We start from the raw sequence: 27065 nt of genomic DNA on the forward strand, positions 1-27065 counted from the left end.
CCATTCCTGTCAATTGTTCCCTTATGCTCTCCTTGAAACTCTGTACAACCTCTGGTTCTTTCAGCTTATCCAGATCCCATGTCCTTAAATTCCCACCTTTTTGCAGTTTCTTCAGTTTTAACCTACAGGTCATAACCAATAGATTGTGGTCAGAGTCCACATCTGCCCCTGGAAATGTCCTACAGTTTAAAACCTGATTCCTAAATTTCTGTCTTACCATTATATAATCTATCTGATACCTTTTAGTATCTCCAGGATTCCTCCATGTATACAACCTTCTTTTATGATTCTTGAACCAAGTTTTAGCTATGATTAAGTTATGCTCTGTGCAAAATTCTACCAGGCGGCTTCCTCTTTCATTTCTTAGCCCCAATCCATAAACACCTACTATGTTTCCTTCTCTCCCTTTTCCTACTGACGAATTCCAGTCACCCATGACTATTAAATTTTCGTCTCCCTTCACTACCTGAATAATTTCTTTTATCTCATCACACATTTCATCAATTTCTTCATCATCTGCAGAGTTAGTTGTCATATAAACTTGTACTACTGTAGTAGGCATGGGCGTTGTGTCTATCTTGGCCACAATAATGCGTTCACTATGCTGTTTGTAGTAGCTTACCCGCACTCCTTTTTTTTTTATTCACTATTAAACCTACTCCTGCATTACCCCTATTTGATTTTGTATTTATAACCCTGTATTCACCTGACCAAAAGTCTTGTTCCTCGTGCCACCGAACTTGACTAATTCCCACTGTATCTAACTTTAACCTATCCATTTCCCTTTTTAAATTTTCTAACCTACCTGCCCGATTAAGGGATCTGACGTTCCACGCTCCGATCCGTAGAAAGCCAGTTTTCTTTCTCCTGATAACGACGTCCTCCTGAATAGTCCCCGCCCGGAGATCTGAAGGGGGGGGGGGGCTACTTGACTTCCGGAATATTTTACCCAAGAGGACGCCATCATCATTTAATCATACAGTAAAGCTGCATGCCCTCGGGAAAAATTACGGCTGTGGTTTCCCCTTGCATTCAGCCGTTCGCAGTAGCAGCACAGCAAGGCCGTTTTGGTTATTGTTACAAGGCCAGATCAGTCAATCATCCAGACTGTTGCCCCTGCAACTACTGAAAAGGCTGCTGCCCCTCTTCAGGAACCACATGTTAGTCTGGCTTTTCAAGAGATACCCCTCCGTTGTGGTTGCACCTACAGTACGGCCATCTGTATCGCTGAGGCACGCAAGCCTCCCCACCAACGGCAAGGTCCATGGTTCATGGGGGGGATTTTTACATAACCTTTAATAATTACTCTAGGAGAAAATTTGTTTCAATTTGTGATTGCAAGACGTGTTACGCTTACTCTTAACTGATGCCATTCCCTGTCCTTCTTCCGCAGGCTGACGGTCCTCGGCCATCTCCACGTTTAACAAGTATTTTTCTCCTCAAGGGTACGTGTAATGGCTGGAAAAAAATCTTTGGTTTCTTGGGTAACTTTTATGTTGCGGACAAGATGTCAGGTTGGATTAATAGAAGACGGAGAGAAGACGCAACGGAAACGGTTCGTTTCGTCACAGGATCGGTTATCGGGCGCGAGAGCGCTACAGAAATGTTCAATGAACTTCAGTGGTAAAAGAGCGGCGTTATACACGAGGAGGAGACGTGCGAGGATTAGCGTTGATATTCAGAGAGGGTACGTAGAGTTGGGCAACGTATCAGTCCCTCTCAGATATGTGTCACGTAATGATCAAATGGGGTTCGTCGGACGAAAATGACGACACATGCGACTGCGGCACTCGAGAGGACATGGAACACCTCCTACAATGCCCTGCCTGCCCCCACAGGTGCACCCTCGAAGATCTATGGCTGGCCGAAGAAGAAGCATTGGACAAATTGTAGTTTCCGGACACGAAAAAGTAAGTAAAGTAAGTCTCGCGTAAGGACCACGAATATAAAATGTGTCATGTTAGAGCTAATGCGGGTGTCTACTTCAATCATTCTTCCCACGCTCAACGAGGAGCAGGGAAGGCGAGGAGTGAAAAGACGGTAGTATCTGAAATACTGTCGGCCACACACCGTAAAGTGGCCTCCAGAGTGTAGAAGTAGATACATTGGTGAGCGAAACAACTGACTGCTGTCCTCGGCCAGACTGGCGGCGTTGCGGAAACGTGGCGCCGAACGGGGAGCTGGCGGTCGGCGTCTCCACTGATCACTGGTACAGCTTGGTGCCTGGGAACGATCGTTTCGGAAACGGCGAAGCCAGTGGTGTGTTGGCGCTCTACTGTCGCGAACACCCTCGGGAACTGGTCGGAGGCCAGCGAATCCACCAGTAGGCTACAGATTGTCGCCTCGTCACAGAACGTGCGGGTCGCAAACGTGCCTGCAGTCTGTGGCAGAAGTGACGACGGGAGCAGAGTGCCGCTACTCGCACGAGTTTCCGAGCACACCGGTCAGTGTACAGTGGGGCTCCGCAGCCCGCGAGATTTGTCCTCGGACGAGGGGCGGGTGAGCAACGTTTCCTGTTACACCCGCGGAACGGTCGAGTCCAGGTGCGCCGTTATCTACGATATGTGTCCTCACCAATTACGGTGGGGCAGTGCTACGCGACGAGCTTCCGTGTCACCTGTAGCTGTGGTCGAAGCCGTGATGACAGCTGAGGACTAAGTGGACATTATTGCGGACCACCAACTTCCATTCGTGCTCGGTATTTTCCACAATGGCGAGCGTACGTCGGAGCGGGACAGCTGACTGTGTCACAAGCCAGAATCTTGCTACATCGGTGCGAAATGCACGTCGATGTGTCGGCCACCGAAGTCACGTTACTCGAAGTAGGCGGTGGAATGCCCGGGATGCTGTCGGGTGGCGGCCCCGCACGCGCAAACCGTAATCCTCAGGCACTGCGCGGTGCGACTCGTGCGGGGACGTTCGGTGGCGCACGCCTACCCGACCACCTTCCGACCCTCGTCGAATACACGCTGTGCCGAGTGACTGCTGTGTTGCGTTTCAAAAGCGGGCCAGTACGCCACTGAGGAAGTCTCGTAATGTTTTGGTATACGCAAGCGCCAAAGAAACTGGTGTTCAAACACAGAGATGTTTAAAGGAGCAGAATACGGTGCTGCGGTCGGCAACGCCTATGTGAGTGTCTGGCGCAGTTGTTCGATCGGTTACTGCTGCTACGATGGCAGGTTATCAAGATTTAAGTGATTTTGAAGGTGGTATCACAGTCGACGCACGAGTGATGGGACACACCTTCTCTGAGGTAGCGATGAAGCGGGTATTTTCCGCTACGACCATTTGACGAGTGTACCGTTAATATTAGGAATCCGGTGAAACATCAAATGTCCGGTGTCGCTGTGTCCGGAAAAATGTCGCACAAGAACGAGACCAACGACGACAGAAGACAAATATTCAAGGTGACAGAAGTACAACCCTTCCGCAATTTGATGTGGGCTTTCGGAACAGAAGGCCCACTCGGTGTACCCCTGCCAGCTGCACGACACAAAGCCTTGCACCTCTCCTGAGCCCGACATTACACTGATGATGGCTGCAAACATGTTGCCTGGTCTGACGAGTCTCGTTTCCAGTTATAGCGAGAGTATGGTCGTGTACGTGAATGGAGGCAACCTCATGAATCCGTGGACCTTGCTTCTCAGCAGAGGACTGTCCAAACTGGTGGAGGCTCTTTAATGGTGTGGAGCTCGTGCAGATGGAGTGATATGGACTCGTGATACTTCCAGATACGACTGTGACAGGTGACACGCACTTAAGCATCCATTCTGCCGGAATGGCAATTCCATCAGCACAATGCGACACCCCACACGTGCAGAATTGCTGCTGAGTGGCTCCGGGAACACTCTTCTGAGTTTAAACAATTCTGCTGGCCACCAAGCTCCCCAGGCATGAACATTATTAAGCGTATCTGGGATCGCTTGCAACGTGCTATTCAGAAGAGGTCTCCACACCCTGGTAGTCTCACAGATTTGTGGACTGCCCTGCAGGATTCACGGTGTCAGTTCCCTCCAGCACTACTTAGTCGAGTCCATGCCACGTCGTGTTGCGGCACCTCTCCGTGCTCGCAGGGTACTACACGACATTAGGCAGGTGTACCACTTTCTTTGGCTCTTTACTGTATTTATAAATGAAATTTTCTTCTGTTTTAGTCTTGTAACTATTCGTCTTCGTCGCAAACTGATGTTATTGGAAGACGAAAGAATAGTGAGGTAATTCCTATGACGGGAGCTACTGTGGAGAGGCGCATTGGGCGCGTCGACTCTGACGGTGGATGGCTTACCGGGTGGGGGCGGAGAGGCGGCAGCTGGGGGCGTGGCGCTGCTGCCGGGGCGGGGCCATCAGGTAGCGGCCTTTCTCACACAGCGATCTGAAATCTGTGGATAGAATTCGCGTAGCGGCATTTGAACAGTTATTATGGGGCACGGAAGTAAACATGTAGCCGGATGGAGGAGTTCTGCGTATTGTGTTGCACAGAGGGTCGTCAACAGACGAAGAAGTAACTTTGTGCGTAACCTAGGATAGTGTATTGCGGTACTATCCGTGTGTTATACTATTGTGGCGGCTGATAATATGTAACGTACCCTCAGCGTTTCTACAAGTGACGCAGCAAGCACTGTCTCAGAGAATGTCGCCAAATATCCAGTCATATCGTGATGATGTTTCAAATATGATGAACTTGTTTTGATTGCACAGAAACGACAAAACAGAAACCTACTATTCTATGACTGCGATGTTAATGAGGCACAGCTGAAAGCAGTCAATTCTTAGAAGAACCAAAGTGTAACTTCTTGCAGTGATATGAAATGGAATCATCACCTGGACTTATTAGTAGAAGAAATTACAGAAGGCAGCGCTGTAGAGCTGCAAGGAATGAGGCGCCTTGCCACGGTTCGCGCGGCTCCCCCTGTCGGAGGTTCGAGGCGTCCCTCATGCATGGGTGGCTGTGCTGTCCTTACGTAAGTTAGTTTGAGTTAGATTAAGTAATGTGTAAGCCTAGAGACCGATGATCTCAGTAGTTTGGTCCCATAGGAAATTACCACAAATTTCCACATTACAGACGTCGACTGAATGACAGGATGCATTCAGTCTACATAGCGAGTATTTGAACACTACGCAGATAAATTTACGTACGGTGTTTCACAGCTGTGGGATCTGTATGGGGTCTGTTCTTTCGAAGGAACAGACACCGTGCATTCAAATAATTCATGTATTCACTTTGCTTAGTGCAAATACACGGATACGTCCGAGCTCCTGCGAGAATCTCTGAGTAGCGGAGAGGAGTGCAGTGGACACAGACTGCGGATAGGGGGCGGTCGCTGGCAGAGTGGCCGCCCTTGAGGCGTGCGAGGCAGTCCGCGCAGTCGCGACAACGCTGTCTGTGTCCCGGGTGGCGCACTGCTTACCGCACCTGCCTAGTGCGCAGGAGATCCTGGGTTCGAATCCCAGTCCGGTACACATTTTCGCCTGTCGCCGCTGATTCCGCGTAATGTCCTGCTGCAGCTGTCAGTAGTCCCCCCCCCCCCCCCTCAATTTACATACAAAGCGATTACCCAGAGAAGATCTCCATCCCTAGCTACAACCACACTCCGCCACCATTCGGCGCAACTGGTGGGCGGGAATTATCCTGCAACATAATCAATGTTGACAAAGATGTTTCCAGTGCGCTGCACAAGTTTCGCTGGGAACATACATATAGCCTGCATAAGCCCGGTATCTCCACATGCGATTTCCTTATTTTTGGAGCGCCGAAGAAAACCATTCGCAGCCGTCGATTTGCTTCGGACTAAGAGGTACATACCTCGGTACAATCACGGTTTCGTAGCCAACCGTAAATATTTATCCATAAAGGCACTGACCGTCTTGTCTCACAGTGGTATAAATGTATTAACAATTATGGCGGTTACTTTTGAAATAATAAGGAGTTTGACTGCCCCCTTATGCTACTGTAACGATACGATACAGTTCCACTCACAACAGTCGTACTTGCCCCTGAATCTATTTCGCGCAACGTAGAGCCAAGAGCAAATAGTTTTTATCTTAGGAGCGTAGACCTGTCTTGTCGTTGCACGTAACGACGGAGAGCGGCACGAGTTTACACCGTAATGTACGAATCCGGCAACCTCGCCTTTTAATTTATCCACATTTCTCGCACATTTTCACGAACAGTTTCAACTTCAACATTGACTAGCGTTATTTCACTGCGCTCTTCTCTTGAAGAATTTATGCATATTCTGGTTTTTTATTGCTTCCCACAGCCTAGAAAGCGGTACACTGTCATAGGTCTTCTGCAAATCTACAAAAGCCACGTGGGTCTCCACGTTATGTGCCAGTCTGTTGTGAGTTACTTGTCTAATGCTCCAGATATTAACGATACAAGACCGTCCTGCACGAAAGCCACTCTCTTCTTCTACTTCCTCAATTTCTCTCACAGTTCTAGTTTTAAGTATCTTACCACATAGAACTGAGAACTATGATGCCTCGATAATTTGCGCAACCATCCTTGCTTCCCTTTTTAAAATATTTTTGTGATGAACCCTTCTTTAATGTCGACAGGGATTTACTCTCCAATAAGACAACTGTTAAATAAGTTTGCAAGATATTCGAATGAAACGTTTGGCTCGGAACAACTCCATACATAAAACTCAATTTCCTGGTGTTTTGCCATTTATGAATTGCTTAACTGTATACTGTACTACCGTTGTTCAGATCTCCTGGGTTTCTGTCTCTGCTTGCAAAGGACGATATATTCTCAAATTCGGATCGATATTCCTTAAACAGTTCATAGTATGTATTTCATCTATATAGGCTTATCAGCTGCACGCGTATACTACTTCTGTCATTTGTTATTAGTTCTTTTATTAACTTCCATGCTTTTTCGGACCTTGTTATCCTTATGCAATTATTAATTTCCTCACCTTTAAAGTCCTACATAGCATTTTTTTTGCTTTATTTATTCCATTCTTTGCCTCTCCCCTCAGTCTTATATTCCTAGTTCTATCATCAGTCTTATTGCTGAAAGACACCTGTTATAGGCCTCCTTTTTGTCCTCACCTACGTGGCGATATGGGCGCCCACCAGTCACTTTTAAATTTGCCAGACCTATTCTCAACGACTCCGAGACGTTCAAAAGCAGCTTCATGAATAGCTCTCACAACCGTCGTAATGCGCTACTTCGACTGTTGTACTATTAGTCTGATGCAGCTACCCACTCAGTCTAAGCTTGAATAAGAAGGCAGCTGAAGGATCCTGCAGAAAACTTATATTACGGCATTACAATTATTTTGGCACTTAATAATTTTTTGAAAGGAGAACCAAAGTGCACAACGAGGCAGGAAATGGTCAGATGCACATTTTACTCCCCTGTACAATATACAGTCCTCCATCTTTGTACGATTACTTTCTTTCCTTACAGCGTAACTAATTAGTGATTGTAACTTCCTTGTAGGCTGTGTAAAACCTATTCCCTATCTTAGGACTGTAGTCTCCACACATTTCTAACAGCCTCTCTGCATTTTCAGTATCCTCCCCAAATCTTCCGACAACCGTTCACGAAATAAAGGTGATACAGGCGTGAAGTGAGTCTCTGTTTAGGGCTTCATCGTGTGACACACACGTGGCCCTCAGAAAGTCCTTGTGGGAAGAGACAGTCCTCTCCGGCATTCAGCCGACACGGCAGTGGAGGTCGCGCGCCACGTGTAACGAGAAGTCGTTGCGCTACGGTACAGGCGGCAGGCACAGCTCGCAAGGTGCTCCCCTGCGCGGCAGGCATCCCGGCGCGCGGCGCCAGCAACCCCTGCCCCCTGCGTGACGAGCAGCGCGGGTTCCGCAAACACAACACCCTCCATTCAGGCGTGACTTCCTGAAGCTCTCGGTCAAGGCACTCAGTCAGATACTCAATAATATTGCAAAACTATTTGACTCGGTACCACTCCACTACTCAACCAAAGCACCATCATATAGCCTCAATAAAGCATAAAATAAAACTATCACTCGAACGTTGATTTGAGCACCACAGTGCTTTACTATAGTGAGTTTAAAATTACTTGCGTCCTGTCGCCGTTGCCCAGGTAACACCAATAGCGAGCCGGCTTTCCCTAACACACCACCAGCTGGTAAAGCGCACCTGTTGCCAAATCATGAATAAGCAGTACCACGTGGTGTCACGCATTAGTTGCAACAAAGTTCGTAAGCTCTCGTAAAATAGTATTTTCTGGCACTGTTCTGTAGTCGTCAGGTATTGTAAGCAAGTGTTTTGTGTTGGCGTCGCATTAATAACAACAGTGCAATACATCTGAATACGAAATTTGTAATAAAAGTGTCGTCGAAAAACACGTTCACCGGCTGCGAAGATAACGTTCTGCTGCAAAACATCCCTCGTAATTCGACAATAGTAAAGGACAAAACAACGTACCACTTTGTTGTGATGTATAAAGCTCCAAAACGCAGTGGAGGAAAGCGGATATTTTGCTCTAGTACCAAGAAATTTTCCGTGAGATAAAGTTGAACCTGTATAAGGTGAAGCTAATGGAACTTTTAGTGATGTCCAAGCCAGATCACTGTACCAGGTCGACGAACTGTCTGACGATCAATGAAATACTTTAATCAGGCTTCCTCCTACAAAAGAAGCCCCTATAAATGTTACACGACAGGACTTATATCGAGTTGTCAGCCAAACGAAGAAAGTAGTTAAAGGAGACATTGGTTCATGAAGGACTGCGACGAGTTGCCATTTTTTCTTTTGTCAAAACACAGCAGAGGTTAGAAACATTCATTTCACTAATTTTCTGATTCAGTTGAAATTGCGAGAGAATACTGAAATAGTGTAAAAAATATTAAGCTAACAATTAAGCGCAGCTAAGGCAATAGTTTATGAAATAGTCCATTGTCAGTATAAGAATAAACTTGTAACTTCTTCACTTACATTGTAACAAAACCCACAGCAGTTCTCGTTTCACCAGCTATCGATAGCCCTCAATAATTGCATTATTTCACTGACAAAATCTATAGTTGCTTGAATATCGCGGTAGATGTGGAAGTTCTGCATATTAATCATATGGCAAGACATTATTGTCTTTGCGCGCCGTAATTTGCCAAAATCATGCTTCAGTATCACAAACAATTTGTGGGATACGGGGAATTTATAAATATTTCATTTGAATTTTCACTGACGCACGCGTTCATGCCGGAGCACTTTACATACTCGTACATTCCATTTTCTCGAGATTGGAAACAGCGGTATCCCTCCTAGTTAAAATTCTATATATTATCTATATTAAATACGCAGCAACTCGTTACATAACACGCACCAAACACAAATTCATAACGATACCTATTTTTCACTGCAAACTAAGAATTTATTGCAGTAGTTTACCTACTACCGAAATATCACAATAACTATGAAGATTAACGAAATGATAGACGGTTCGGCATGAAGCTGACGAATTAAACTGTAAGATGTCCGAGAATGAGAGTTTATTACCGAATAGTTTGTTTAAAGTCGTTTGAGAAAAATCGCCGATCGACCGACTTGCTCTTCTCACAGTCAAGCGCCGCGCCGAGTGGGCCTGGCCTGGCATTATACTACGGGCACCTGCTGACGCGCCCGGTACACGCTGGCGACTACGCTTCACTCCACTCGCTGCGTGCTGAACTGTCAAAAGTAGCAACTTGTTTTAAACACACTATAGGCACCTGCTAAGACGCCGTTGCTTTCCTCCGAGCGTTGAATCAACTTACCCATCCAGCTACGAGACGTATTCCGAAAGTAAGGTCCGATCGGTCGTGAAATGGAAACAACAGTAAAAATTAAAAGGCTTTTATTTGCAGTAGTTAGCCACACCTTCCAGAAACATCTGTATATAGTCGCCGCTCCGTCTGAGACATTTGTCGTAGCGTTGTACCAACTTTCCATTACTCTCGTCATAGAAGACAGTCGCCTCCACTTTTCGCCGATTCCCTACGCTGGTCTGCAGTTCGTTGTCTGTGCCAAAACGTTGACTTCATAGCCATCGACTCATTTCAGCAGAGATGAAAATCAGAGGGAGCAAAGTGCGGGCTGTATGGAGGGGGATCAAACACTTCCTATCGCAAACGCTGCAGGGGCGGCCGAGAACTGTCATTTAGAAGGCAATTGTGTTGTGTGGGCTGCATCGTATCGTGCGAAGTCTCTCACGGGTACTTATACTTGGCGGGAGACACTATTTTCTAGGCATCTTTACGTGATCACTGTACTCGCAGCGATCAGCGGCCATACTGGAGACACTGTCCACTACACCTATGCACAGCTCTATCGGATTTTCATTGTGGTTTCCATTTCGCGACCGATCCGATCTTACTTTCGGAATACACCTCGTGTATGGTGTTGGTGGTGGGGGACGGGGACACGTGTAGTGTGACGTGGACTCCACACCGTGGTGCAGTCCAGCATTTTTCATATTATCAGATTAGCTGAGTTGAAGGAAGCGACAGAGAGAAAGTCATACTAATGAACGAGGATCAAACAAAATTCCTGGCTACATTGAGGAGTTTTCGGCTCCGAGGATGCTGCGTGATTCCTTGTATGGAGAAACATCGACAAGTATAGAACTAACTTAAAGTGTTGAAATGTGTTTGGACCCTAGCTGCTCATGTTGTATATTAATAAAAAATATTAGTAATTCAATTGTTCAAGACATGCTGCCACGGGATGGTAGGTCGACAACTGTCCAGTACTGAGGAAACTGCATGATTTTTTTTTTTTATTTCGTCCGTCTCAACTGCATTGGTATAAAATTCAGCTGTAGCAGTTGCCGGTTTGAGGCTGTCACACCCATTTTCAAACTGACGATTATTATATACAGTAGTTTGGTTGTGTCAGTCAGTCGCATAGTCTAAGATCAATGAGGGTACTAGTTGCCCACTGTATACTTTGCTGTGCTTTTTGGCGCCATATTGTGTGAATAATTACGGTTACCAGCAAAGTTGTAATCTGAAAATGGGTGTGTCAACCGGGACCCCGTTACCACTACGGCTGAATTTTATATCGACGCAACTGAGACGGGTGAAATAAAAAAAAAAAAAAACTTATCCAGGTTTCTCAGTATTAGTAATTTAGGATTTGTTTCAGATGTCGCACTTATCTGCAAAATGTGCCAGGAGGAATGGTATTCAGAGATATGACAAAAATAAGCATTTTACGCAAAAACTTGGTATGGAAATATGCCCTATTCCGAATGGTTTGTTCTATCTCGAACACGTTTCTGCAAGAGACGGCTGTTTTCAACTTATTCAAAAATACACGTATAAAAATGACGTTAACTATGTTCTAACCCAGAAACTATTCGAAAAATGGCATATGTTCGCTGGGAGTCTTTTGTTTCATGTGAGCGTTCCTCTCAGACCCCCTCCTGGGACCCCGCAGAAGGCTGTTCTCTCAGACGAGGTGCGTCAATAACCAGTGAAATCTTGACCAGATTTCAAAGTTATGCACTGATTGTCAGTTTGCTTTATATATGCAGAAATTTAAAATTACGCACTTCACAAAACGCAAAGAGGGACATTCTATGCCTACAATAATTATGAGTCGCAGCTGGAATCGGTCGACTCATAAAAAACAAGAGTGTAACAATTTGTGGGAATATGAAATGGAATGATTGCGTACGCTGAGTCGTAGGTAAGTAGAAGACACATTTCAGTTCATTGGTAGAATACGTCAAAATGCACCCAGTGGTCAAAGAGATTGCTTACAAAAATTGGTTCAAATGACTCTGAGCACTATGGGACTTAACTTCTGAGGTCATCAGTCCCCTAGAACTTAGAACTACTTAAACCTAACTGACCTAAGGACATCACAGACATCCGTGCCCGAGGCAAGATTCGAACCTGCGACTTTAGCGGTCGGGAGGTTCCAGACTGAAGCGGCCAGAGCCGCTCGGCCACTGCGGCCGGCGCTTGCTTGCAGCAACTCTCGTGTGATCCTGAGTGGAACATCGTTCAAGTGGGTGGGTCCGGCAGGAAGGAGGACTGGCAGGGGGCGATGACCTTGTACAGAGAAGGGGAGCACCAATTGTCTCTGCTTCGACTGAGTTCGTCTTGACCACCTGATGTCACAGCTAGAAAAGCTGCACCTCGTCTAGTGCTTTCCATCATCCCTCCAATTGTTATTAAATTTCTGATTTCATCAAAATTTTTGCATACTGTTTCCAATCTGCTTAAAAGCTGGTAAGTTACACTCTGTTGTAATGCACGAAGAGGAGTCAAAATCATTTCACCTGTCTTGGTAAATTGTACTAATCCCTAAGTACCAAATGAAACAGTCATTTAATACTGTATTATGGTAGACTATTATTTTCGTCTTTGTTTCTTACGTAACTCAAAATCGCTATAAACTGAGACGTGCATAAAATGTTTAACTTGAGAAAGACCGTGTGGTTTCAATTACAGTTGCAGTAATCTGAAAAAAAGCAGTCAAAATCGACAAATCTTGTCTTTCCTGTATGAGGGGCTGTTAACCGATACAGACGAAAAAAACTGCAAGTAACGTAATGTTTACTGTTTCAAAAGTAATCACCGTAACTGTTGACATGGTACGGTTGCTAAATTTGACGATCTGTTTACTGTCCTGCGTAAAACCAATAATAGAAATTAAGGAATGACCTTGCGTATATATCGCATGACAACTGGGACTGCACAGTGCTGAAAAACAATAGAAATTGTTAGCGCGCACGGCAGCGGCTGCACTTGGCGATGTTTCTCCAATGTCGAATTTTGCGGAGGAGTTGCTGTAGTTGAGAGTTCGGTGCGTCCTGCGCTGGCAATGCGCCGCTAAAACGAGCATGTATCGCAGGCGCGGCTGAAATCCGAAATCGGTCACGTGATGTCCCTCTGTTCGGCTGAAATGTAATTAATGATTTAGGAATTCTGTGACTACAAAGGCAGAAGAATCGCAGTTACTTTGAATAAACTGGACGCAGTCTTGATCGCTTAACTTTTTTAATGGTGACCGGTTACAATCTTTTTATCAGATCGTCTTCGGACCATGAATGTCTGCCAGAGGCAAGAGGACTGCCATGTGCCACCGCCTCCGGCAGACATTCATGGTCCGAAGACGATCTGATAAAAAGATTGTAACCGGTCACCATTAAAAAAGTTAAGCGGTCAAGACTGCTTCCAGGTTATTTATAGTACTTGCAGATCGCTGTTTTCCTATATAAGTACTATGTTCTTTAAAATGTTAAACGCAGTTACTTTGGTTTATTTGCAATAAAGTTATGCTTAAAAAATTAACAAACGGAGTGAAATTTTCACTCTGCACCGGAGTGTGCGGTGATATGGAACTTCCTGGCACATTAAACCTTGTGCCGGACCGAGACTCGAACTCGGTATCTTTGCCTTTCGAGGGCAGCCGCTCTACCACATTTTTCTTTCTTTTCTCTTGAATCTCGTAAATAGTCGTTGTGTTTGGTTGGGGCGGGCGTCCTGTAACACTTGTTGAAGTTCGTCGTTGACACAGCAACTCAGTTTCTTTATTACAGAGGACAGCTAACCCTCTGGCGGAACACGCTGAGTTGCCGGGCCGGCACCGTTCAGCTACGTAAGTACGATTCACGACACTTCCTCATAGCTTTAATTCCGCCATCTCTCCTGCAGACCATGCTCTCCTAGAAGTAGGAATACTGGTAGACATGGCTTAGCCACAGCCTGGGGGATGTTTCTCAGGTAAAAGTCCCGAGTTAGAGTCTCGGTCTGGTACACAGTTTTAATTTACCAGGAAGTTTCAATTAACAGACAATGACAATTTTAATATTATAATACCTATGCAGATATGACAAAAGGGGTTGGCGGAATGATTCCAATAATTGCACGAGTGAATTAACTGCAATCATGTCATGCACGCTGATTGTCGTGTTGTTAATTGAAAGTTCAGTAGTACTATAAAAGGAAATACGACGCAACCCGTGGTTGGAGTTGAAAGCAGACTGTTCAATGGACCAAAATACAAATCTTAAAAGTGAAGCTGGAAGTAATCAGAATGTTGCGAAATGGCTTTAATTTTACTACGCATATTCTCGCGGTTGCGGCTCCATCTGACGTTAGGGGTTGTAGGTGGAGGCCGAAGTAGCTGCCGAGTCAGCCACAGTAGCACCGACGACCCTCAGTGCGAATTACCCTGACATTTCTCCTCCAAGTTTCGCGACGCGTCAGTGCCGGTGGCTTCAGGTAATCAGCGTCTCTCAGCTGAGTCTCTGAGCGAGCAATAGACGGAGAAGCCCAGAATTAAGTCTGAGATGAAGTGATTTCCGATCGAACGTTCTCTGCGAGGAGGTATCACAAGGTATTCGCGGCTGAGCTTCTGGCGTTACGACCGCCGGCCGATAGAATTTCCTCTGAGAACACGCCAGTTCCTCTCCCATGGCCGCCCTCCACTCGGTTGACCAGTACTGGGCTTTCTAGCGTTCTACATAGAACTACTAACGAGGCAATCCTCTTTGGCACAGCTTAACTTCTCCGTCTGACCCTTTGTTTATTGACTTCTACATTGTGTAAACATTTGGTTTTCCTGAAGTCAGCACGACCAGCAGGGCCCGTGCCTTCTCCATTTCATTTCTGAGATGTTTACCTCTGGCGTGCAGTGGAGAGAAACTCAGCTTTCTACTCTGCGAACAGTAGTGCCTTGTGCTGGAAATACTCCATCTTTTTCCTCTCTGGTGGTTTGTACAATGTTCTACCGCAGGAGACCTTGTCTGCGTTAGTCCGCAGTGCTTTGGACGATATAGAAGCTGTCTCCCGGTGCGGGCTGCTCACCTGCGCCTTCCACTCTGAGCGCACTGGCCTACTTTGACATCCCTGGCAGCCTGGTTGCTGCTCCAGTGCACAGAACACTTTGAGTGTCCTCTCATTTCATAAGGCACGGCAATTCGAATCGAGAGCAAGGTTACATTACATAATTGTCGACAGTCACTAATACTATGGTGTATCGTATTTCTCGGTGTGTATTACATATCCCAATCAAATGGGATGTATAGATTGAAGCGTCAAGTGAAAATTTGTACCGAGAGTGAGAATCGAACCCGGGTCTCTTGATTAATAGTCAGGTACGTTAGCTATTAAGCCACCTCGCCACAGTGGTTCAGATAACTGCACGGGTTACCCTAGTTCGTCTCTCCCCTCAGTCGATATCCTTGAGATACCCCAGTCTACTTTAATTTGGATCGATCCCTGAAGGCAGCACCTGCCAAATGACGGGTATCGAGACGCCTGTACATTGTTCTCATACACTGAAGCGCTAAAGAATCTGATATAGTCATGCCTATTCAAATACAGAGATATATAAAGAGGCAAAATACTGTGCTGCGATCGGCAACGTATATATAAGAGAACAAGTGCGTGGCGGAGTTGTTAAATCGGTTACTGCTTCTACAACGACAAGTTGCCAAGATTTAAGTGAGTTTGAACGTGGTGATATAGTTGGCGCACAAGCGATGAGACACAGTATCTCTGAAGTAGCGATAGTGTGAGGATTTTCCCGTGCGACCATTTCGAGAGTGTGCCGTGAATATCGAGAATCCGGTAAAACATCAAATCTCCGACATACACAGAGATGGCGTAATGTTCTGGATTATAAACAAAGTGCGAAAGTTTTTTTTCTGTGTATAGAATCACCTATATGCCGTCCAACGGACTTGAGCACACGAAACAGTTCAATATTACCGCAACTCCAAGTGTATAACGCTGGCATACGGAAGTTCACCTTTTAACCTTTTAGTATACGTTTACTAACAAACGCTCACACAGCTGCAGATGACATTATGTACGCTGTAAAAAAACAAAAACAGAGAAAGCACAGAAAATATACCGTAAACAGCGACAATAATTGTTATAACCATGCCATAGAGTGAAAATATCCATAGAAAACTATATTTCAAAAAACGAACAGTAAAACTGCAATAATCTGTAACTGTGGTTGTATAACTATGCTATTTTCTGCATTTTTTGATTTAAAGTACCCATTGAAGATGCTTATATTTGTCCCCCGAAACTAGTTTGGAGAATAAATAAGTAAACAAATGACAAGGTGTTTTGCATCAAGGCGGACTGACACAGCTTTACGCTTCGCCTGGGCCCGTCAGCACCGATATTGGACTCTTGATAACTGGAAACATGTTGCCTGGTCGGATGAGTCTCATCTGAAATTGTATCGAGCGGATAGAAGTGTACGGGCATGCACACAATCTCATGAAGCCACTGACGCTGCCTGTCAGCAGGGCACTGTTCAAGCTGGCGAGGGTCTGTAGTGGTGTGGGTCATGTGCAGTTGGAGTGAAATGGGACCCCTGATACGTCTAGATACGACTCTGACAGGTGACACGTACGTAAGCATCCTGTCTGATCCCCCACGTCCATTCATCACCATTGTGCATTCAGACAGACTTGGGGCAATTCCAGCAGGACAATGCCACACCCTCAAGTTGCTACAGAGTGGCTCCGAGAACACTCTTCTGAGTTTAAACACTTCCGCAGGCCACCTAGCTCTCTAGACACGAATATTACTGAGCATATCTGGGATGCCTTGCAACGTACTGTTCAGAAGGGATCCCCAGCACGTTGTACTCTTACAGATATGTGGACAGCACTGCAGGAGTCATTGGGACTGTTGCCTCCAGCACTACTTGAGACGTTTGTCGAGACCATGCCACGACTTGCTCCGGCACCTGTGCGTGCTCGTGGGGGCCCTATACGGTTTAGGCAGGTGCACAAGTTTCTTTGGTTCTCGAGTGTATAAAATGAGCTCGGGTTTTCAGTGAAAAATGCCTCGTGCGTCGAAAAATCGGTGCACTAGACGTACGAGTGCGCGGGCTTTCGAACGCAAACTGAGGCCCGAATTCGGGACGTGACCGACTTTAATGGCGGTGTCTCTACGTGGAGCAAGGTGCACGTCGTGTGAGGACCTGGGTGGCAGCCGTCCCGCGCTACAGGGCTGGGGCACAGTGCCCTCCAGGGCGGCGTGGCCACGTGGAGGCAGGCGGCAGACAATGGCGGCGCTGGAATGCCCGGACAATGGCGCCGGGCCGCGGCCGAGGGGCCCAAATCAGCCGTGAAGTGTGGCCGCGCCGCCAGCCGCCAGCCGCCACCCCCGCGACGCTGTCCGCGCCCCGGCAGTGCAGTGCAGTACGGCTGCCTCGCGGCGCCCGGGAGTCCCGTGCACTCGGCAGCGTTTGCCTACTACTACGCTCGGAGCCGGGTTCCCATAGGCGCGAATTTCCCACACGCGCGGACCCCCACCACCACTCGTAAGAGTCAGCTCTCGTGGGGAAACACACAACCTGCACACTGCCACTCCAACTTACGCGTAAGTTTGGGAACTCGAAACCCGTTCTACTTTCTTTTACAATATCGTTTCCCCCACCATCGCCTACGACCTTCAGCAAATGCTGATGGGTGGAACGTGACAAATTGGCGTTGTGCCAGAATAGTACGCTTAGCCTTTAACTAAATAGATAAGTACTTTCAAAAGTGGCAAATTGTTCTTAAGCAGTGCGACAAAAGCAACGTTTTAGCATTCCGCAATTCTTTATAATCACTTATTTGTCACAGAGTAACACAAGATCGTTTCAAGTCGCGAAATGGGTTAAAAGGTATTGTAACTGGGAGTCTGACCTTGATGAGGTTCATATTACTGGAAAACTGTCGTTACTGTCAAGGTATTTTTATTTCAGTATTTTTTGCTCGTCATTGGGTGTAAACATGACTAGGAAATGGAAATTTGTTTGTGGCTTCGTATTAACTCTCCTATGCAAATTTAATAGTGTTCGGAGTGGCGTTTTCATTTAGTAATGACTGTTATGCACAGTAGTACAAAATTTGGTTACAAAAGTAAGTACTGCACCGGTAAATCTTTGGGAAACAACTACACTAATACTGAAAGATGAAGATGGAAGAATGACACACAGTAACAAGGAAAATGCAGAAATCATGGCAAAAGCATTTAACAAACTTCTGAATTGCGAGGAACCCAAAGAAACCTTCCAAATCAACATAAATACCCCAATAAAAACCAAACCTAACAAACTAGACCCTCCAACTTTCCAAGAAGTAGAAAAAATTCTTAAAGAACAAAAAAATTATAAATCATGTGGAGAAGATCAGGTTTTTGTTGAAATGTGGAAATATGCAAGTGACACAATCAAGACCTCCTTACACATGGCTCTAACAAAAATTTGGGTAACAAACAATTTCCCGAGCATTGGACCGCAGCTATCATCCACCCACTACACAAAAAGGGAGATAAGAGCAACCCAGACAACTACAGAGGAATAACTCTCCTAGATTGCACATATAAAATTCTATCCAAGATCCTATATGAAAGAATCAAGGAGCAATTAGAACAGGAGTTAGGGGAATATCAGGGAGGTTTAAGACCATGGAGAAGCTGTGCAGAACAGATAATTAGTTTAAAATTGATTGTGGCACATTACAAGAAACGGAACAAACCTCTGGCAATAACATTTGTAGATTTTAAGAAGGCATATGACTGTCTCCACAGACCTTTAGTAATAAAAAATTTTAAGAAGTCTAGGACTCCATCCAAAACTAATTAAAATAATACAACTCACAATACCAACACCAAATCAAAAGTGAAGTTTAGAGGAGAAATTTCGGAACCATTCCTCATAAAAACAGGCTTAAGACAAGGTAACTGCCTATCACCATTACTTTTCATCTGTGCACTGGAATACATAATGAGAGAATGGTACAAGGACAATCCAAAGATAAGAATTGGAAGTGCAAAAGATGATACTAGCTTAAACTACTTGGGATTCGCTGATGATCTTGCTCTCGTAGCCAACACCGTTCAAGAAGCCAGGCAACAAGTGAAATCACTATAAGAAATAGCAGAGAAAGTAGGCCTTAGAATATCATTTGAAAAAACGGTGATTATGTTAACTGATCCACCACTTGCAAACAAAATTACAATAGGAGAACAGGAAATCAAAATCGTTGATAAATTTAAATATTTAGGCGAAACAATAACATACTATCTAAATGAGAAGCCATCATGGCAGAATAGAATAAAAAAACTGAACTGTGCAAATTACATTACCAAAACTACATACAATAAAAAAAGCCGATCTATAGATGCAAAATTAAAACACTATAAAACAGTGACACAACCAGAAATAACGTATGCAGCTGAAACTATCTTCAAAACAACAACTACAGCAGAAATTGACAGAATACTAAAAATAGAAAGAAGAATAATTAGGACATGTATAAATAAACAGTATAAAATAAACGGACATTGGAGAATAGCATCAAATGAAACAGTATATAAGAAAATAGAACCAGTCATGAGCACAATCAGGAAGAAACGCATTTCATTCTTTAGACATCTGATGAGAACTCCAGAAAACAGAATTAGTAAAAAAAATAATACAAAAATTGTGGAATAGCAATTGCGACGTTAAATGGATCACAGAAATTAAGGAAGATATAAAAGAACTTCAAATTACAGTAGATGACCTAAAAAACAAGACAGAGAAAACCAGAATACTGCAAGATCCTCAAACCAGATTACAAATGAAAATCAATAAAAGGAGTACATGAAGAGTTGTCTCAGATGAAGAAAGAAAGAAAATATCTGAAATAATGAAGAAATATTGGGCAGACAGAGGAGCAAAACACCTTTCATATAAGAATAGACTCTAATAATTGTATTACCTAAATATCATGTTAAGTTATTGTTGAACCAAATTGTATCCCTGTGTAACAACTTGTTTAGAACTTTGTATTTTTGACTAGAGTGGTCCAATGAAGTTCATAAAATAAATAATAATAATAAAAATAATAGTAACTGCACCGGTAAAACGAACATATATTTACAACACCACAACTTGACTGACCTTGAAAATAAAAACAAAGCTGAATTATTGAGGCAGAAACCATACATTCCTATGTACCTTCAGTGTACTGTAAATAACATAAAAATTTGAAAACAGTTCTCTTTGAATGCAATATGTATATTGCAGTGACTCCAGGTGCCAGGTATTTCAATGTAACTTGTAATTTAATGCGAGCTGGAGCGGCATATTACACATGTGTATCAGACTTTTGTGCGAAGTTAGAAATACGGCGTAAAAAGATTTCAGAATTGATACTATTCATTCGGAAACGATTTTCGAATGAAACGTCGCCGGTAGATAACTCCCTTACTAGCGCATTGGGTGTTCCCAAACGACTTCTACGAGATGTCTGTTTCCATACGCAACATTTGGAAATTTGTGTTAAGTTCCTATAGGACCAAACTGCTGAGGTCACCGAGCCCTAGGCTTAAGCATCACTTAATCTAACTTAAATTAACTTAAGCTAACATACCTGAGGGAGGACTCAAACCTCCGACAGGGGGAGCCGCGGGAACCGTGGCAAGGCGCGTCAGACCGCGCAGCTACCCCGTGCGGCACAACTTTTGTGTGTCCTATTTTTGCTCATTAAGGTGACTATAAGCTTTAAGGCTAAAACGAGCTAAAATGCGAATAATTTCGCTTGTTGTCATCTTGGAAGTCGCGTATGTAGCATTTCAAATTCGACGTGTGGAAATGCTGAAGTGCACCTAAGCGTAGCCGTGGAGGAATGCACTTGTAAGAAAGTCGTGCCAGTGGAAACCTGCTGTAGCATGTCAGCAGGCCGTAGTTTAGGAGTGCGGCAGTATTAACCTCGCGAGAACTTTTACATTTTCATTCCAGTGTTCAAAAGAAGGCAAATTACCTTACTAATTGTAAGTAACCTGACAGAATGATCAAAAAGTGGTTCGAGAAACGTAAATGAATTTATAGGGGGTCCTATAAGAAATTATCAGTATTCGCGTATATGACAGGGAGGATCATTCGAAGTTAAAAGAGTCTAGTACACTTGTGATTTGAAGAGCGTACGTTAAAGCTATGAGCACTTGCTCATGTTCGATACTGTGAAAGAAATCTCTTTTACTGCAAGTTCCTTACTGTCCATATTTTGGGAGGAGGTAACATCGACAAAAACGAGAGTAAAACGTCGAGTAAACGTGGGCCCTGAGGTGCATACATGTAGAGCTGCGGGCACTTTTTCATCTTCGCTGCTCTCCCACAATACAAGTGCTCACAGCTTTTAAAGTGTGGATTTTAGAGATCATGTTTACTAGACAGTTTTTCTTCTCTTGGTCCATGTTATCTCTTCCCAAAACATGGCAAACTATGAGCCTGTAGCAGGAGAGACAGGTTTCACAACAGCGAATATGAGGGGCTCCTAGCTCCTGAGGTACACATTTTGGAGCTTTTTGAGTCGATCCTTTGTATCCTCGAACACTCCGTAACACAGCGAGCCAAAATGTAAGCTATTTTATTCGGAAGATAGTTTGAAACTAACGGGGACGTTTAAGTTTAGCAGGAAAGACTTTTCAATAAGTGCAGTCTGACCATATTTATTCTCTGGGTAAATACTTGTCTTCTTTTGTATTTGTTTTCAGCTTTTGCTACATACCGGTGCCGACACTACTTAGCCGAACGTAAGATTCTGTTTGTAGTGTTGAGAACTTATTCACAAATTTACGAATGTTAATATGGGGCAATTCAGACAAAGAGTCAAAACGAGAATGATGCACTTGACTTTCCCCAAAGCGCCGAGGGCTCGTCTGATTAAACACGTGCAGTCGGTGTTCTACCTGACGGCCAGGTCGCGGAACTCTGGTAGAGAAACTATGGAAACTTGTTCACGCGTGCTCTGGTCTGTGGAGTTGTGTGGCCTATCCAGATGGCACCATTCACATTTACACGGGCCGTGGACCGTTCGGAATCAGGGCATTTCATAGGAAGAAGGTTCTGAAGCTGACAATGGCGGGGGCAGACTGGTGTTGTGAGGCGACGCTACAACTTAACCTATTGTCGCCTCAGTCACTTCCGGTACACTGCAGCAGTGTGCATTTTGGCTTTACCAGTATTTGTTTCACCGTGTGCTTTGTGTACGTAACACGTTGCTAAAGTTCCGTGAGGACTAGAATATTCTTCTGTGAGCGTTCTACAAAGAAGGCCAAATATGTCACGGCAAGAAATGATTTAGGTTTCGTAATGCCTGTACAAAGAAATGCCCTACTCGAATGGTCTACGTGAATCGAGGAAGCTATTTTCAATAAGCAGTCCTAGTAAGAAAATCAGCTCTATCGAAAGGGAGAAATACAGTTTTTATTACGTTATTTGGTAATCGGACAGAAAACGAAACACAATGCATTAAAGAAGGGCCGCTGTTCATTGAATTGTTAATGTTGTGTACATTAAATTGTTAATGTTGTGTAACGCGCACTGAAGCCTCAAAGAAACTGGTTTAGGCGTGCGTATTCAAATACAGAGGTCGGCTAGGCCTATATAAGACCAGTATCTGGCGCAGTTGTTAGATCGGTTGCTGCTGCTACATTGGCAGGTTAGCAAGATGTAAGTGACTTTGAACGTAGTCTTATGGTCGATGCACGAGTGATGCGATCCAGCATCTCAGAGGTAGCAATGAAGTGGGAATTTTCCCGCGCGACCATCTCACGAGTGTACCGTGAATATCACGAATCCGGTAAAACGTCTAGTTGCGACGTCGCTGCGGCCGGATGAAGATGCTTCAAGTACGGGACCAGCGGCGATTGAAGAGAACCGTGCAACTTGACTTAAGTAAACCCTTCGGCAGGCAATTGCAGATTTCAGTGCTGGACCATCAACAAGTGTCAACGTGCTAACAATTAAACGAAACATCATCGATATGGATTTTCGGAGTGGAAAGTCCACTCGTATTCCTTTGATGACTGCACAAAACAAAGCTTTTCGCCTCGCCTAAGCCCGTAAACACCGACATTGGGCTGTTGGTGACTAGAGACATGTTGCCTGGTCGGACGAGTCTCGTTTGAAATTGTATCGAACGGATGGACGTGTACGGACGGGTATGAAGAAAACCTCTTGGATCCATGGACTCTGCATGTCAGCAGGGGACTGTTGAAGCTGATGGAGGCTCTGTAACGGTGTGGGGCTATTCTGACGTGTGACACGTACGCAAGCATCCTGTCCGATCACCTACATCCATTCATGCCCATTGTGGATTCCGACGAACTTGGGCAATTACAGCAGGATAATGCGACATCCCATGCGTCCAGGATTACTACAGAGTGGTTCCAGTAACAGTCTTCTGAGTTTAAACACATCCGTCGGCCACGAAATTCCCCAGATGTGAACATAACTGAGCATATGTGGGATAACTAACAAAGTTCTGTTCAGCAGAGATGTCCACTCGCTCGTGCTCTTACGGATTTCTAGACAACCCTGCAGGATGTGTGGTGTCACGTCTCTCCAACACTACTTCAGACATTAGTCGAGTCAATGTCACGTCGTGTTGCGCCACTTCTGCGCGCTCTCGGAGGCCCTACACGATATTAGGCAGGCGTATTTTTCTTTGGCCCTTCAGTGTATTTGTACGTATATATTTTCTGGAACAAAGAAAATGCTGTACAACTCTTTCCTTGTTCTTTCACATTTCAGAGGCGTGCAAAACTTGACGTACAGCACTTGTCCTTAATATTTTGTTTCTTGCTTTGGCCGGTGTTACAACCGGCAGTTCCTTTAGAGATGCCTGTGGCGGTCGATCTATCTCATCAGTCGTGCGCGTTCTTACTTTTGTATCACGAGTGTGTCATAACCTGACGTCACCCGTTCTGTGACGTTCCACTGAGGCGCCGTGAGAGCCGACCTTAAGAGCACCAGACCCTGCGCCGGCTGTGCCTGCGAGGCGCTCCTACTGGCGGCCGGTTCGTCTCGGCGGCGAGAAGAAGCAGCGCGCCGCGCCAGCGCCCGTTTTGTGTTGGCAGCACTGCCCCGCCGCCCGGCGACTCGTGGACAGAGTATCCCAGCCCGAGCGCGACTCTTCCCGAGTAATTCCGATCAGGGTCGAGTTCTGAAGCTGCACCAGCTGAAGACACAGTCAGAAGTGGAAGTGAGCAACGTTCGGCTCGCTGCCACCTTCATTTATTGCATTCCGTTTAGATCCACATTGACTACGTACTTGTACGCTCTGGCGAGCGTCCTCGTTATGCCAATACTCTTGTCGTACCGGCGCTACGCGGGGTCGGTTTCACTGTGGTTCCCGTTCACGCTGACACTCTGGTTAGTGACCACTATACCACACAACCGGCTTGTAGTGAAATTGCATGCTTGCGGAATATCGTCTCTGTTATGTGACTGGATTCGTGATTTCCTGTCAGAGAGGTCACATTTTGTAGTAACTGACGGAAGGTCATCGAGTAAAACAGAAGTGTTGCTACTTATTTATAAGGGGAGTTCAAAAAGAAACAGGCTTGCTGCTCCTTATTTTTGAGGGGAGTTTAAAAAGAAACGCGCTGGAGGCAAAATTACAGAAATAGCGTCCATACAGTCCAGACCTCTCTCCCTGTGATTACGCCGTTTTTGATCCCCTTAAAAAGGCTCTGAGGGGCACACGATTCACCTCGGACGACGACGTCCACCTGTACGTGCGGAACTGGTTAACATCGCAGCCGCGGGAATTTTGTGAGAGATCATTCACAGCCTTGTGTCACAGTGCGACAAGTGTCTCAACAGCCAGGGTCAATACTTCCAACATAGAGGTACTGGTTTATGTAATTATGCCTGCAGCGCGTTTCTTTTTGAGTGGCCCTTGTATATAAACGATTTGGGAAACAATCTGAGGAGCCGTCTTAGTTTGCAGATGACGCTGCACTTTATCCACTAGTAAAGTCAATTGACCCTAAATAATGAAAAGTGTGAGGTCATCCACAAGATTGCTAAAAGGAATCCGTTAAACTTCGGTGACACGACAAATCAACCAAATCTAAAGGCCTTAAATTCAACTAAATACTTAGGAATTACAATTACGAACAGCTTAAATTGGAAGGAACACATAGAAAATGTTGTGGGGAAGGCAAACCAAAGACTACGTTTTATTGGCAGGATAATTAGAAAATGTAACAGATCTACTAAGGAGACTCCGTACACTACGCTTGTCCGTCCTCATTTAGAATACTGCCTACCAGATTAAGAACTGACGTAGTAGATTGAAAAAGTTGAAAGAACGGCGGCACATTTTGTACTGTTGTCGCGAGGTGGCGTGGCATACGCGTACGTTAAGGCGTGCTCTGCCGACCCTGTCACTTCTGCTAGCAGACGCTTACGTGCTGCCAAGCGCTGTAATGAAACTATCGCGAAAAAAATATGTATGATTGGATATTGCCGTATAGAGTGTCGTATAGGCGAGCGGTCGAAGGCGCTGCAGTCACGGACTGTGCGGCTGGTCCCGGCGGAGGTTCAAGTCTTCCCTCGGGCACGGGTGTGTTTGTCGTTAGGATAATTTGGGTTAAGTAGTGTGTAAGCTTAGGGACTGATGACCTTAGCAGTTAAGTCTCATAAGATGTGACACACATTCGAACATTTTAGAGAGTCGTAAAGATACTTGAATCGGTACAAGAAGAAGAGGGCTCGAGAGGGTAGAGAGCAGTCTTCGCACTGAAAAGCACACACAGTAGCAGCATGTGGGGCGACAGTCGATTCTCCTGCGTTCCGGCCGCAGACAGCGCCCTGCCGAAAGCACCTGGCACCGCGCCGAGCGAGGAGATGAGGCCCGGCGGCGGTAGCGCGCGGCAACTGCCTGCCGCTGCGCGGGTTTTATTCGCGCCGGGCCCGGCTGCCCCCGTAACGTATTCGGCTTTTTGTACGCGGCCGGCTGCCGTGCACCGGCAGGACGGTGCGATGACGCCAGCCGAATGATGATGGAGCGGGCCGGCCCGCAGGACAATGGCGGGCTTTTTGCGGGCGAGCAGAGGCTGGCGGAATCCGGCGCGCCGCCCTCTGCCCCTACCGGCCGACTGTGCGAGCTGCCAGCCGAGCGCCGACGGAGTCCACGGCGGCGTGCGCACCGAGGCGGGGGCCGTACCGCGCAGGTCCGTTCGGAACTCCTTCTGCATCGCGGCAGGGGCACGTCTTTCATCTACATCTGCGTGATTACTCTGTTATTCACAATAAAGTGCCTGGCAGAGGGTTCAATGAACCACCTTCGGCCGGCCGCTGTGGCCGAGCGGTTCTAGCCGCTTCAGTCTGGAACCTCCCGACCGCTACAGTCGCAGGTTCGAATCTTGCCTCTGGCACGGATGTCTGTGATGTCCTTAGGTCATTTAGGCTCAAGTAGTTCAAAGTCTAGTGGTCTGATGACCTCAAATGTCAAGTCCCATAGTACTCACAGCCATTAGAACCATTTGAACCACCTTCGAGCTGTCTCTCTACCGTTCCACTCCCTTACGGCGCGCGGGAAAAGCGAGCAATTAAATTTTTCTGTTCGAGCCCTGATTTCTCTTATTTTATCGTGATGATCACTTCTCCCTATGTAGGTGGATGCCGAAAGAATGTTTTCGCAGTCGGAGGAGGAAACTGGTGATTGAAATTTCATGAGAACATCCCGCTGCAACAAAAAAAACCTTTGTTTTAATGACAGTCACTCCAATTCACGTATCACGGCTGTGGCACGCTCTCCCCTATTTCTCGATAATACAAAACGAGTCGCCCTTCTTTGTACTTTTTCGATGACATCCGTCAGTCCCACCTGATGCGGATCCCACACCGTACAGCAATATTCTAGAATAGGGCGGACATGCGAGGTGTAATTTGTCTCTTTAGTAGACCTGTTGCACTTTCTAAGTGTTCTGCCAATCAATCGCAGTCTTTCGTTTGCTCTACCCACAACATTATATGTGTGTTGTTCTAATTTACGATATTTGTAATTATAATCCGTAATTATTTAGTCGATTTTACAGACCTAAGATTTGTCTGACTTATCGCGTAATCGAAATTCAGCCGATTTCTTTTAGTAATCGTGTGAGTAACTTCACACTTTTCTTTATTCAGGGTAAATTGCCACTCTTCGTGCCACACAGATGTCGTATCTAAATCATTTTGCAATTTGTGTTGGTCACTTGATGAGTTTACAAGACGGTAAATGACAGCATCATCTGCATACCGTCTAATAGGGATACTCAGGTTGCCACCTGTGTCGTTTATATAGATC

The 27065-nt window shown here is 45.5% G+C and overlaps 1 protein-coding gene across 1 annotated transcript in view; it reads left to right on the top strand.

The window, feature by feature from the left end:
* LOC126278037 (cadherin-related tumor suppressor) overlaps positions 1–27065 on the top strand; it is an 817086-nt gene that overhangs the window by 276884 nt on the left and 513137 nt on the right.

The sequence above is a fragment of the Schistocerca gregaria genome, chromosome 6, assembly GCF_023897955.1.
Source record: "Schistocerca gregaria isolate iqSchGreg1 chromosome 6, iqSchGreg1.2, whole genome shotgun sequence".
Lineage (NCBI taxonomy): Eukaryota > Metazoa > Arthropoda > Insecta > Orthoptera > Acrididae > Schistocerca > Schistocerca gregaria.